Source organism: Enhydra lutris, unplaced genomic scaffold (genome assembly GCF_002288905.1).
Source record: "Enhydra lutris kenyoni isolate GAN:26980312 unplaced genomic scaffold, ASM228890v2 scaffoldscaffold3, whole genome shotgun sequence".
NCBI lineage: Eukaryota > Metazoa > Chordata > Mammalia > Carnivora > Mustelidae > Enhydra > Enhydra lutris.
In genome coordinates, this window is record NW_019154087.1 from 60,229,980 (window position 1) to 60,245,434 (window position 15,455).

General features: G+C 39.5%; 1 pseudogene; it reads left to right on the forward strand.

Annotated features, from left to right (window-relative positions):
* Window positions 1–1,453: 1,453 nt before the first annotated feature.
* On the forward strand, window positions 1,454–11,728 carry LOC111152977 (annotated as a pseudogene).
* The last annotated feature ends 3,727 nt before the right edge of the window (window positions 11,729–15,455 follow it).

The following is a 15,455-nucleotide window of genomic DNA, read 5'->3' on the forward strand; positions in this document are numbered from 1 at the left end:
CAAGTCAAGCAGAGAGAGTCAATTATCATATGGTTTCACTTATTTGTGGAGCATAAGGAATAACACAGAGGACACTGGGTGAAGAAGAGAAGGGAGTTGGGGGAAATTGGAGGGGAGACGAACCATGAGAGACTGTGGACTCTGAGAAACAAACTGAGGGTTTTGGAGGGGAAGGGGGTGCGGGGTTGGGTGAGCCTGGTGGCGTGTATTAAGGAGGGCAGATACTGGATGGAGCACTGAGTGTGATGCATAAACGATGAATCTTGGAACGCTGAAAAAATAAAATTAAAAATAATTTTAAAAAAAGAAGAAGGTAATTGCCTGAATTGTGAGGCTCACAGGTATTGAGAAAAATCATACATAATTAAGCTATAATGCAGGGTGTTGAAGATCATAATAGAACTATGGACAAAATGTTGTAGGAGCACAGGGCTTCAGACTTGAGCTGGATAATGTGTGTGTGTGTGTGTGTGTGTGTGTGTACATCTCTTATACACACAGGTACATATAAGCTGCATTTTACTATAGGTTTGTTTATATTATAGGCATGTACACATTATTGTGTTTGTATATATGTACATATACATGCCTATGTATGAGTATGTGTGTGTAAAATCAAGGCCTCACTAAGAGAACAGCTAATGCTCATTGGATACTTAAATACTATGTGCCAAGTACGCTGTCTTCATGTGTTTCATCCTCACAACAAACTGTGGTGTAGAAAAATATCATTATCCTTGTGTTTGCAAACAAACAAGGAAACCGAAGCATTGAGAGGTTAAATTGTCCAAGATCACACAACCAGTAAGCCGCAGAACTGGAATTTCTACCCAAGCAAGATAGCTAGAGAGCCTGCCCTCCCAGCTGCTATGTTTCAGTGTCTCTGCCTGATCCTCCCAGAAGCCCTGAAAATCTACCACATGCACATAATGCCAAATCTGGGAAGTCTTTAGGTAGTCGTAATTGTATTCAAGATTTTCTGTTGCAGGAAAGAGAAACCCATCAAAGCAATTCAAATACCCAGGGAGTATGGTATGGGACATTCTGTCAGAAGGAAGCAAGGTGGGGCCCCATGGGAACAGGAACTGGTCACGGGGAGTCCTCAGGGACCATCGCACCTCTTCTCTCTGCCACCTCCCTGCTCTCTGTGGTCACAAGATCTCCCTTCTTAGCTCTCCCTGTTCTAAATCTCCACTTCTTCCTGCAGACCCACTTTCTCTATTTATGCCCAGAATTGAAATGGTCCATTTCATCCCAATACCACTTTTCAGTTCAAGCGGCCAAAGTCTGTCTCACTTTGTTGAAGACAGGAAATTTGACTGGTCATTAGCCAGGTCACAGATTAAAAGTGGTGCTAATGTGAGTGGGGTGCTCAGATACTTAAGGCACAACCTTAGCCAAACCCCCCTGCCACAGGGGCTCAGAGTGGGAGGCTGTTCTTAAAGCAGACAGGATGGGCAGTACTCCGCCCACTACAGGCCAGATAGACCCATACAAACATCCTCCTCCTAGGTGATCCTAATGAAAATTAAGCACTTTTTAATAGTACTCAACTTAATTAAACTAAAAACAAAAACAGGGGCACCTGGGTGACTCATACGACTGTCTGCCTTTGCCTCAGATTGTGATCTCCAGGTCCTGGGATCAAGCCTAGTCAAGTCAGGCTCTCTACTCAGTGGGGAGTCTTCTCTCTCTCCATGGGTCCCTTCCCCAACCACGTGCGTGAATGCATTTGCTGTCTGTCTCTCTCTCAAATAAAATAAATAAACAAACTAACTGAAAACAAAACCAAAAATAGTTCACCCATTTCTCCTAACCCCAACCCTGGCAACCACCAATCTGTCCTCTGTGCCTTAGTTTTACGTATGTATGTACTTTTAGATTCCACATATAAGTGAGATCATATAATGCTTCTCTTTCTCTGTCTTATTTCACTTAGCATAATACCCTCAAGGTCCATCCGTGTTTTCAAATGGCAAGATTTCATTCTTTTTTAGAGCTGAATATTATTCCACTGTGTGTGTGCATGAGTGCATGCATATGTGTGTGTATGTGCTACAATTTCTTTATCCATTTATCTATCAGTGGACATGTAGGTTGCTTCCATATCTTGGCTATAAATAACGCTGCCTCATGCTCTTGGGGGTGCATATCTTTTTTAGTTACTGTTTTTCTTTTCTTCAGATAAATACAAAGAAGTGGGATTGCTGGATCATATGGCAGCTCTATTTTTTAATTTTTTTGATACTTTCTTCCATAGTGGCTACACCAATTTCCATCCCCACCAGCAGTGCCCAAAAGTTCTCTTTTCTCCACATTCTCACCAACACTTGTTATGTCAAGTCTTTTTGATAATAGATAGTTTAACAGATGTAAGGTGATACCTCATTGTGGTTTGGGTTTATAATCCCCTGATGGTTACTAAGGTAGAGCATCTTTTCATGTACCTACTGGCCATCTGTATTACTTCTTTGGAAAAATCTCTATTCAGATCTTCTGCCCAGTTTTTTTTTTTTTTTTAAGATTTTATTTATTTATTTGACAGAGAGAGATCACAAGTATGTAGAGCGGCAGGGGAGGGGGGGGGCAGGCTCCCTGCTGAACAGAGAGCCCAATGCAGGGCTCTATCCCAGGACCCTGAGATCATGACCTGAGCCAAAGACAGAGGCTTAATCCACTGAGCCACCCAGGTGCCCCTTCTGTCCAGGTTTGAATCAGAATTTTTGTGTGTATGTGTGTGTTTTTTTTCTTGCTATTGAGTTGTATGAGTTCTTTACATATTTTAGATATTAGCTCCATATCACATCCATGATTTGCTAGTATTTTCTCCCATGCGGTAAGCTGCCTTTTCATTTTGTTGATGGTTTCCTTTGCTTTTAGTTTGATGTGGTCCCACACATGTGTTTTTCCTTTGGTTGCCTTTGCTTTAAAAAAAAAATTTTTTTTTATTAACATATAATGTGTTATTTGCCCTAGGGGTACAGGTCTGTGAATCATCAGGCTTACACTTCTCATAGCACTCAACATATTACATACCCTCCCCAATGTCCATAACCTAACCACACTATCCCTACCCCCCTGTGCCCCGCAGCAGCCCTGTTTGTTTTGTGATATTAAGAGTCTTCTATGGTTTTTCTCCCTCCTGATCCCATCTTGTTTCATTATTTCCTTCCCTACCCCCACAACTCCCTGCCTTGCCTCTCAAATTCCTTATATCAGAGAGAACATATATTTGTCTTTCTCTGATTGACTTATTTTTCTCAGCATAATACCCTCTAGTTCCATCTATGTTGTTGCAAATGGCAGTATTTCATTTCTTTTGATGGCTGCATAGTATTCCATTGTATGTATGTATGTATGTATGTGTATGTGTATGTGTATAAAATATAATCACATTTTCTTTTCCCATTCATCTGTTGTTGGACATCTAGGTTCTTTCCATAGTTTGGTTGCCTTTGCTTTTAGTGTCAAATCCGAACAATCATCACTGAGACCAATGTCAAAGAGCTTACATGTTTTCTTCTAAAAGTTTTATGGTTTCAGGTCTTATGTTTAAGTTCTTAAACCATTATGAGCTAGTTATGTGTATGGTTTAAGCTAGGGGTCCAGGTTCATTCTTTTGCATTTGGCTGTCCAGCTTTCCCAGCACCACTTATTGAAAAGACTGTCCTTTGCCCATTTTGTATTCCTGGGTCCTTTGTCATAAATTAATTAACCAAATATGCATGGGTTTATTTCTGGGGTCTTGATTCTATTTCATTGAACTATGTCTCTGTTTTTATGCTGATACTATACTGTTTTGATTATCTCAGCTTTGAAATATAATTTGAAATCAGGGAGCATGCTGCTTCTACATTTGTTCCTTTTCTTCAAGATTACTTGGGCTGTTTAAGTCTTCCATAATTCCATACAAATTTTAGAAGTGTTTGTGCTATTTCTGTGAAAATGTAATTGGTATTTTAATATGGATTGCAGTGAATTTGTAGATTGCTTTGGGTAGTGTGGACTTTTTAACAGTATTAATTCTTGCAGTCTGTGAGCATGGAGTATCTTTCCATTTATTTGTTTCTTCCTCAATTTCTTTCATCAATGTCATAGTTTTCAGGATACAGGTCTTGGTCTAACTTACTCTTGGTATGTTATTCTTTCTAATGCAATGGTAAACAGGACTGTTTTCTTAATTTCTCTTTCTTATAGAGACCAGATGTCCATCGACAGACGAATGGATAAAGATGATGTGGTATGCATATATAATAGAATACTATTCAGCCATCAAAAAAACCCAAAATCTGGGACGCCTGGGTGGCTCAGTTGGTTAAGCGGCTGCCTTCGGCTCAGGTCATGATCCCAGCATCCTGGGATCGAGTCCCATATCAGGCTCCTTGCTCGGCAGGCTACCTGCTTCTCCCTCTGTCTCTGCCTGCCTCTCTGCCTACTTGTGATCGATCTCTCTCTCTCTCTCTGACAAATAAATAAATAAAATCTTAAAAAAAAAAAAAACAAAAAACCAAAATCTTGCTATTTGCAACAACATGGATGGAACTAGAGGGTATTACCCCAAGTGAAATAAGTCAGAGAAAGATAATTATATGATCTCACTCATATGTGGAATTTAATAAACAAAACAGAAGATCATAGAGGGAGGGAGGGAAAATAAAACAAAATGAAATCAGAGAGGAAGACAAACTGTAAGAGACTCTTAATTAATCATAGGAAACAAATGGAGGGCTGCTGGAGGGGTGAGGGGTGGGGGATGGGGGAACTGGGTGTTGGGCATTAAGGAGAGCATGTGATGTAATGAGCACTGGGCATTATGTAAGACCGATGAATCACTGATCTCTACCTCTGAAACTAATAATATATGTTAATTAATTGAATTTAAACAACAAAAAAAAATTTAAAAAGCATAAAGGAACCAGCAAAAGACATTTCTCTTTCTTAAAATTTGTCATTAGTGTTTAGAAATACAAGATTTTTATGTATTGGTTTTGTATCCTGCAATTTTACTGAATTCATTTATTCATTCTAACGGTTTGTGTGTGTGTGTGTGTGTGTGTGGCATCTTTAGAAAGATATATATCACATCATCTACAAATAGTGACACCTTTACTTCTTTCTTTCCAACCTGGATGCCTTTCATTTATTTTTTGTCCTTAATTGCTCTGGCCAGGACTTCCAATATTACATTGAATAAAACTGGCAAGAGTGAGCAACTTTATCTCGTTCCTGATCTTAGGAAAAAAATAATCACTTGTTTTAAATGCAAAATGTACATCATTTAGTCTCCTTAAAAAAACACAGACCAAAAAAAAAAAAAAAACAAACAAACAAAAGGACCGCAGACTAGTGTTATTCTCTTTTTGAAGTAGCTGAACCCAATGTGCCATGAAATCTATAAATATGTTGCTCCAAGTAAGCAGTGGTGAATCTCAGAATGGCATGTAGCATATAATATGTAGAGAAATGGAAAAGGATGTGACAATATCTGAGGTGAGATATATGAATTATTTTAAAAAGTGAAACAGGTGCCAACACTATAAGGAATAATAATCAGTTCCCACAGGGAAGCAGTACTCACAATTTGCTTAAGTTAAGGCATTAAGGTACAAATATTTATAGGTCCCAACATAACCTATGAGTGGAAAACAAGTAGGCCAGAATTCATCTTCTTATTTTTAAGACTGACATATTAATTTATCTGGTTAATTTATTAGACTAACCCCTAGACTATATGAATTTAAAATAAATGAGTATAAAGTAGATGATCCTTAACCAAAACTATAGAAAGTATCTTTTTCCTTCTGTAGAACAGAGATAAAGTAAATCAGTTGAAAAAAAATTTGCTTAGGGGGTGACAAACTAAAACATGAATATTTTTCCAAGCGAAGACTTAGTCTGCTATTTTGGGCAAGATTCTAAAAATAAGTATGAGCTTGGCAATCTAGCATCATGTTTAACTACAGTTAGACTATTCTGGCTGTACCAATAACTGAGTGATCTTGAGTAAGTTATTAAACTCTCCAGGTTAATTTATTAGAAAAAGGGGGAAGATAACATACACATGAGGTGATGCAAAAGCGTGAGAAGAGCCCATCCTACATAAAGCATATAGAACAATGCTGTCACTTTATAATTACTAATAATTACTAGTGCTTTCTTTCAGTGGGTTCTCTGGGCATATGCACTGAGAACCATCACTCAGTCCTCACCACTCAGAGTCTCATTTAACACTATCCTCCTGGTTTCTCAGTCTAAAAAGCATTCTTTTCTTCAGCTTTTTTTCTTCTTCTGATATCTAGTATCTCTTGTATTTTACCAAAATATCAATTACATTTCTGGTTTTGAAATTCCAACCTTTTCATTCCTTTCAAGTCAATGAATTAAAAAATATGTTTGTTTTACCTGAGGGTTCAACTTAGACACAATTTTTTATTTATAAAGGATTATCCTCAAATACGTTTCTAATTCCAGTCCTCAGAATGCTACTGAAATACGTGATAAAGTGTGCTTCCCTGTTAGCATCTATCACCTCCTCCTTTTCCTTTTTTGGCATAAGTCTGGACTAACATACAATTTTGGGAGCTGTTGTAAAGCTATTGATAAAGTGGGGGGAACCAAACAGAAATAGATAGATGCTTAAAGCAGTCTGTATCAGATACTGAATCACCGCAGGGATGTCTCATCCACATCTCATCTGCAAAGTAGAAGTGTTAACACAAACCAGCCTCCCAGCAATAGTATAAATAGCACCTGAAAGACATGGAATTTTTGTGGAGCATCACAAAATAGCAATATATTTGATTGCATTACATAATCTCAGAATATTCTTAGTAGCAGAAAATAAATATCACATGTTATATATATTAATATTTTTAAAAATATATCATAAACACAGGTCCACATAAGTGAGAGGAAAGCTAACTCTAAAACTATGTATGATTAGCTACTTTCAAGTTTTCTATTATTCTTTGGGTGGTACTTGTTTGTTAATTTGAGGGATGACCTAGGTATTTCTGAGGACTCGAGCTAAAGTTTTAAAATAATAATTGCAGAAAAAGTGAAATTGAGAAAAATCTATTTATTTACATAATATTTTCTAAGCATTAGCGAAAGACCTCTGTTTTCCAGGCAGCAGAATAGCTGAGTGTGGCTCACTGGAGGCTTGTGCCCAAAAGGACACAGGCAGAAGAAATTCCATCATTGCATTCCTTTCACTGTGTCAGGGCCTTGGGAAATAGTGGTAAACAACAGTTATTGCTCTTATAAAGCTTATAGTTCAATGGGGAGGGTAGACACTGGAACAAGTGTTTACAGTTGTGACAAAGGTTATGAAACAAAAGTGCAAGTGGAAGGGCCATAGAAATGGACAGTTGGGGTAACCTAGCCTGAGCAATCAAGAGAAATTCCTTAAGGAAGTAACATTTCAACTAGGTCTTGGTGAAAGAAAGTGGGAAAAAGTGAGAAAGAGCCAATAAAGTGAAGGCAGTAGGGCTGGGTTTAGTGTGGAGAAGAGAGGTCTAAGCACCTGACTATGTAATCATCTGAGATGGAAACTATTCTAGAAGTTGAACATTGGGCCAATATGTAGAAGCTTGAGAGAGGGGGGAAACAGTAAAACAAAATGACAAAAAAGAGTAAGTAGGAGCCACCATAGGCCTATTACCATCATTCCCTGGAAGGAGCACCAGATGCCCCAGCTGCCCCAGTTACCATGACAGCAACCAGGAAAGGCAAGGCCAGGACCCAGGAGCCACCCACCTTCAGCACTATCGACACCAAGCCTGGCACCACCAGCACAACTAGAAGAGGCAGGGGCACAGGGAGCAGGCCCAGGTGACCTCACATCCATGGTGCCTGCTCTTGGGCACAAGGTCATTGTAACAAAATGTTTGGGGAATAGTTCAGTGTAAGACATGGATAAAGAAGAGGTGTAAAAAGATTATCCACCATGACCAGGTGGGATTCATCCCTGGGCTACAAGGATAGTTCAACATTCGCAAATCAATCAATGTGATAGAACAAATTAATAAGAGAAGAGAGAAGAACCACATGGTCCTCTCAATTGATGCAGAAAAAGCATTTGACAAAATCCAGCATCTGTTCCTGATTAACACACTTCAAAGTATAGGGGTAGAGGGAACATTCCTGAACTTCATAAAATCTATCTATGAAAGACCCACAGCAAATATAATCCTCAATGGGAAAAAGCTTTCAGCCTTCCCGTCGAGATCAGGAACACGACAAGGATGCCCACTCTCACCACTCTTGTTCAACATAGTATTAGAAGTCCTAGGGCGCCTGGGTGGCTCAGTGGGTTAAGCCGCTGCCTTCGGCTAGGTCATGATCTCAGGGTCCTGGGATCGAGTCCCGCATCGGACTCTCTGCTCAGCAGGGAGACTGCTTCCCTCTCTCTCTCTCTCTCTGCCTGCCTCTCTGTCTACTTGTGATCTCTCTCTGTCAAATAAATAAATAAAATCTTTAAAAAAAAAAAAAGAAGTCCTAGCAACAGCAATCAGACAACAAAGAGAAATAAAAGGTATCCAAATTGGCAATGAAGAAGTCAAACCCTCTCTCTTCGCTGATGACATGATTCTTTATATGGAAAACCCCAAAGACTCCACCCCCAAACTACTAGGACTCATACAGCAATTCAGCAACGTGGCAGGATACAAAGTCAACGTACAGAAATCAGTGGCTTTCTTAGACACTAACAATGAAAATACAGAAAGGGAAATTACAGAATCGATTCCATTTACTATAGCACCAAGAACATTGTTAAAATGTCTATACTACCTAGAGCAATCTATACTTTTAATGCCATTCCGATCAAAATTCTACTGGTATTTTTCAAAGAGCTGGAGCAAATAATCCTAAAATTTGTATGGAATCAGAAGAGACCCCGAATCGCTAAGGAAATATTGAAAAACAAAAATAAAACTGGGGTCATCACGTTACCTGATTTCAAGCTTTACTACAAAGCTGTGATCACCAAGACAGCATGGTACTGGCATAAAAACAGACACATAGACCAGTGGAACAGAGTAGAGAGCCCAGATATGGACCCTCAACTCTATGGTCAAATAATCTTCGACAAAACAGGAAAAAATATACAGTGGAAAAAAGACAGTCTTTTCAATAAATGGTGCTGGGAAAACTGGACAGCTATATGTAGAAGAATGAAACTCGACCATTCTCTTACACCGTACACAAATATAAACTCGAAATGGATAAAAGACCTCAATGTGAGACAGGAATCCATCAGAATCCTAGAGGAGAACCTAGGCAGTAACCTCTTCGATATCAGCCACAGCAACTTCTTTCAAGATATGTCTCCAAAGGCAAAGGAAACAAAAGCAAAAATGAACTTTTGGGACTTCATCAATATCAAAAGCTTCTGCACAGCAAAGGAAACAGTTAACAAAACAAAGAGGCAACCCACGGAATGGGAGAAGATATTTGCAAATGACAGTACAGACAAAAGGTTGATATCCAGGATCTATAAAGAACTCCTCAAACTCAACACACACAAAACAGACAATCATATAAAAAAATGGGCAGAAGATATGAACAGACACTTCTCCAATGAAGACATACAAATGGCTATCAGACACATGAAAAAATGTTCATCATCACTAGCCATCAGGGAGATTCAAATTAAAACCACATTGAGATACCATCTTACACCAGTTAGAATGACCAAAATTAGCAAGACAGGAAACAACATGTGTTGGAGAGGATGTGGAGAAAGGGGAACCCTCTTACACTGTTGGTGGGAATGCAAGTTGGTGCAGCCACTTTGGAGAACAGTGTGGAGAGTCAAGAAATTAAAAATAGAGCTTCCCTATGACCCTGCCATTGCACTACTCGGTATTTACCCCAAAGATACAGATGTAGTGAAAAGAAGGGCCATCTGTACCCCAATGTTTATAGCAGCAATGGCCATGGTCGCCAAACTGTGGAAAGAACCAAGATGCCCTTCAACGGACGAATGGATAAAGAAGATGTAGTCCATATACACTATGGAGTATTATGCCTCCATCAGAGAGGATGAATACCCAATTTTTATAGCAACATGGACAGGACTGGAAGAGATTATGCTGAATGAAATACGTCAAGCAGAGAAAGTCAATTATCATATGGTTTCACTTATTTGTGGAGCATAACAAATAGCATGGAGCACAAGGGGAGATGGAGAGGAGAAGGGAGTTGAGGGAAATTGGAAGGGGAGGTGAACCATGAGAGACTATGGACTCTGAAAAACAATCTGAAGGTTTTGAAGGGGCGGGGGGTGGAAGGTTGGGGGAACCAGGTGGTGGGTATTAGAGAGGGCACGGATTGCATGGAGCACTGGGTGTGGTGCAAAAACAATGAATACTGGGGTGCCTGGGTGGCTCAGTTGGTTAAGCAACTGCCTTCGGCTCAGGTCATGATCCTGGAGTCCCAGGATCGAGTCCCCCATCGGGCTCCCTGCTCAGCGGGGAGTCTGCTTCTCCTGCTAACCTCTCTCCTCTCATGCTCTCTCTCTCAAATAAATAAATAAAATCTTTTAAAAAAAAAACAATGAATACTGTTACGCTGAAAAGAAATTAAAAAATAAATAAATAAAATAATAAAAAAAGAAGAGGTGAAATATATCTACAATCGAATATTATTCAGCCATTAAAAAGAATATCATCTTGCTATTTGCAATGACATGGATGGACCCGGAGACTATAATGCTAAACAAAAGAAGTCAAAGAAGTACAAACACCATATGATTTCAATCATATGTAGAATTTAAGAAACAAAACAAACAAGCAAAGGGAAAAAAAGAGAGGCCAACTAAGGAACAGACTCTCAACTACAGAGAACAAACTGATGATTCCCAGAGGGGATGTGGGTGGGGAAATGGGGGAAACAGGTGATGGGGATGAAGGAGGGCACCTGTTGTGATGAGCACAGGGTGAAGTGTGGAAGTGCTGAATCACTATATTATACACCTGAAGCTAATATTACACTGTATGTTAACTAACTGAGATTTAAGTAAAAGCTTGAGAAAAAAAAAGAAATCTGTATGATTTCATCAACACGAATGACACCAAGGAGATATATGTGTACACCAGACTGCCATAAACAAGAACAACCCCAGAAATTCCCTTCACAGTGTTTGAGGTGGAGAGACTGTGGAGTTTGATCTTGTTGAAGGAGGAAAGGGAAATGTGACAGGGCTCTGGTGGAGTTCTAGTGTGAGGCTATAAATACACAGCAGATGGTAACAATGGACCATGTTATCCACGTCACAGGGGTCCTCCACACAATTACCCACAGAACTACCAGAATAGTGAGAGTGGGGCAAGAAGGAATGCATGGATCAGTTCCCAACTTAGTGCACACGGAGACCCTATGGGCATCAACCCTCTTGTGCAGGAACAAGTGGTGGAGGGAGCTGACAAACTGGGTGCAGGAGAACAAGGTGCAGTAAGACAGAATGTATCAGGATTACAGACCACAATTCCACAGCAGTCCTCCTCGCCAAAGACAGCCTAAAGAGGACAGCAAGGAAGAAGGTAAGGAAAACAGGGGAGATGGGTCAATACCCATCTCAATGTCGGTACTATCCCAACTTCAATTACCCACACACGGACACCCCAAGAACCCCAAGCCACATGATGGCAAAGAGACAAAAGCTGCTGATTCATCAGCTGAGAATTCATCTGCTCCTGAGGCTAAACAGGGCAGAGCTGAGTAAATACTACTGGCTCACCAGCTATACTACTCTATACTACCATCTGGTTTACTCAACCAAAAACAGGAAATGAACATGAAATTCCAGCAGTAAAAAATGCACAAAAGGATGGAGCTGGAGACTTTAAGTGCTTGTTTTTTGTCCACTGACCAGATAAACAAAACTATCTGCATTATCTATGCAGCATGGGGTTTTTATTATTTTTACCTAAAGTTGTTTCTTTTTAGTAATGATAAATGTGGTTTAAAAAAATAAAAGGCTGGTTTTTCTCAATACATCTCTAAAAGATTTTAAATCATTTCATATCTGATCACCTTAAGATTTTTAAGAACCTCAGATGCCTGGGTGGCTCAGTTGGTTAAGTGTTTGCCTTCAGCTCAGGTCATGATCCCAGAGTCCCAGGATTGAGCCCCACATCTTCTCAGCGGGGAATCTCTTTTCCCTCTGCCCCTCATCTAGCTCATGTTCTCTCACTCTCTCAAATAAATGAAATCTGCAAACAAACAAAAAACAGATTTTTAAGAACCTTGTTTTTATTTGTAATAAACGTTTATAACTTGGGGGTGCCTGGCTGGCTCAGCATGCAACTCTCGATCTCAGGGTTGTGTGTTTTGGCTCCACATTGGGTGTAGAGATTACTTGAAAAATAAAATCTTTAAAGAAACAAAGTTTACAACTTGATTTTTACAAAAAGTTCAACAAAGAGCAAGCACCTATTAATACAAGTGTTTAAGGAAAGAGAGAAGAAAGAAAGAAAAAGGCAGGGAGGGAGGGAGGAAGAATGAAGGAAGGAAAGAGAAAGAAAGAGAAAAAATGTGGTCTAGATTTTACTAGGCCTCATAGGACACAATGCAGATTTTGAAGTTTATCTTAAAGAAAAGAGAAAGCCATAGAAGAGTCTTAGAAGATGACATTGGATACACTAGGGAAGATGAACTGAGAGGGAATAAAGGATGATGTATGGGAACCAAATAGGACACCACTGTAGTAATCCAAGCATGAGACTATAGTGGATTAGATTGGGGTGGCTATAGTGAGGATAGAGAAAAGTCAGTGGGTTTAAGAGATATTCAGAGCCAAATCAACATGACATAGATTTTTAAAAAATATTTTAACAGAACAATTTAATATAGAGACTGGAGATATGAAACGGTGAGAGAGACATGTAGGATTACTAGGCTATATTGAGGGACCATTTGAGCCTGATGACTGTCATTTCCCCCTGAGGTACTCTGTAGCCAGGTGCTACTAGGCTTACCCAGAGATGTTGATTTTCCAGACCAAGTGTGAAACATGAACAATTCAAGCAATTCAGTGATGGACTGGAGTGTTACTGGAACATTGGACCACCATGTACAAGCTGTATAAAGAAGATGATAGGAGGAGCTAATATGAGGTAACATGTATACTGAGAGTAGTTAAGAAACAACCTAGAAGGCTTGGAGGTTGCTGGTGATCAAAAAAAAATGATGTATATATTGGTGATTTTCTAGACAACTTTGTGAATAAATGGCTGAGGTAGAAACAGAGGATAAGGTCACTGACAATGAAGAGTTAACAAAGTGAGAGGCTACTACTGGAGAAGTGTATGACCATATGGATATGGAATTCAACCAAGCTGATGACAGGGTTCAGAGTAGAAAGGGAGACCATGAGCCACATACCAAAGTCTTCACTGAATAATGGCAAGTGTCAAGGATGAGACAGAAGACAGTCATGGGAAAGGGAAAAAAGAGTATAATAGTCTTAGCTTACCCACTATTAAAAATACCCATTGTTAGAAACCATAATATTAAAAATACACACACAAATACACACACACATACACCCTCTCTATAAGTTTTACATGAAAGTATAAGCAGAAAGGATTTAAATGGATGATGAGGGTACCTGGGTGGCTCAGTGGGTTAAGCATTCAACTCTTGATTTCAGCTCAGGTCATGATCTCCAGGTCAGGAGACTGAGCCCTGTATCAGGCTCCACACTCAAGGCAGAACTGCTTGAAATTCTTTCCACTCTTTCCTATTCTTCCCCACCCTTGGTGGGCCCTCTGTCTCTAGCTCTCTCTCTCTCTCTCTCTCAAATAAATAAATAAATAAATAAATAAATGAAATTTTTTTTTTTAAAAAATGGATGACCAAAAGGAAATGAACATTAACTGAACACCTACTATGTGCTAATATAGTGGAAATCTATGTTTTGTCTTCTCCAAATACCTTCCATCTTTTCTTTCAGTAATAGTATCTCCCATTTTCTACAGAGAATGTTATTCCCACTTTCTTTATGGTTCTGGTGAGCCTGCCAATGACTTAATCCAACTCTCAGACTTCAAAAAATCAGGGGACCTAATCTAGAACAATAAGCATCTCTTTCCTGGGAATTTAAATCTTGACCAGAACTGAGACTGGTTGGAGATGATTCCATTCATCCTGAAAATGACCATACCCAGAAAATAGTCAGAACTTCCTGCTGCTGAGATGACAAGAGTCTCCCAGTTCTGAAACTGGACCATTCATTTCTTCCTTGATTTTGTGAGGTATCCAGAATGACTCTAATAGATCTGCTTTTCTCTATTCAATTTGGCAATGTTGGTTTCTGTTGCTTCTAACCCAAGAACTCTGACACTGCCAGGTAGGGTGCTGGGTGCTTTATATGCAAATTTAATACTCAAAACACTCTTGGGGTGCCTGGGTGGCTCAGTGGGTTAAAGCCTCTGCCTTTGGCTCGAGTCATGATCTCAGGATCCTAGGATCGAGCCCCACGTCAGGTTCTATGCTCAGCAGGGAGCCTGTCCCCCCACCCCCACCCCGCCCCACACTCTGCCTGCCTCTCTGCCTACTTGTGATCTCTGTCAAATAAACAAATAAAATCTTAAAAAAAAAATATCACAACACTCTTAAGAGGAAGATATCATAACCCCCTTTCTATGCATAGGGAAAATGAGGCTGAATGCAGTTAAAGTAACTTGCCTACAGGGGCTCCTGGGTGGCTCAGTGGGTTAAAGCCTCTGCCTTCGGCTCAGGTCATGATCTCAGGGTCCTGGGATCGAGCCCTGCATCGGGTTCTCTCTGCTCAGCAGGGAGTCTGCTTCCCCCTCTCTCTCTGCCTGCCTCTCTGCTTGTGATCTCTCTCTGTCAAATGAATAGATAAAATCTTTAAAAAAAAAAAAAAAAAAAAGTAACTTGCCTACAGGCACCCAACCAACAAATGGTGAAGGCTGACTAGGGGCTCAAGTCTTTGTTTTGGATGCCTGAGGCTATGTTCTTCCACTTAACAAATAATCAGAGATATTAACAAGTTTTCCATTATTGCTTTATTTCCTTTATCAGGTACATTCTGCTTTAAATGAACTCTACTAAATATCAGCAGATAAACCAAATTAAAGTTCTGTATATTGTTTTATTGTATATATGTGCACTTATTCCCCTAGTTAAAATATCTCCTAATGATATAAAATCCAGATCTTTTATTTTATGTTCCAAATTCTTCTGTATTCCATAATTAAGAACAATTGCACACAATCTCATAACGGTGATAAGTATGACTCTAAGAACGTGCTTAATAACCACAGTTTTAAGCAAAGCTAAGACACAAAAATCCATAAACATACTCCACAGAGGGAAGGAATCTACTGGATGTCAAAGGAGCAACAAAGTATGAGAATTGAAAATTCTCCTCAAGATACACACTATCTAGTTGGAAAAATAATTAATGATGTGAAAAGTAAAAT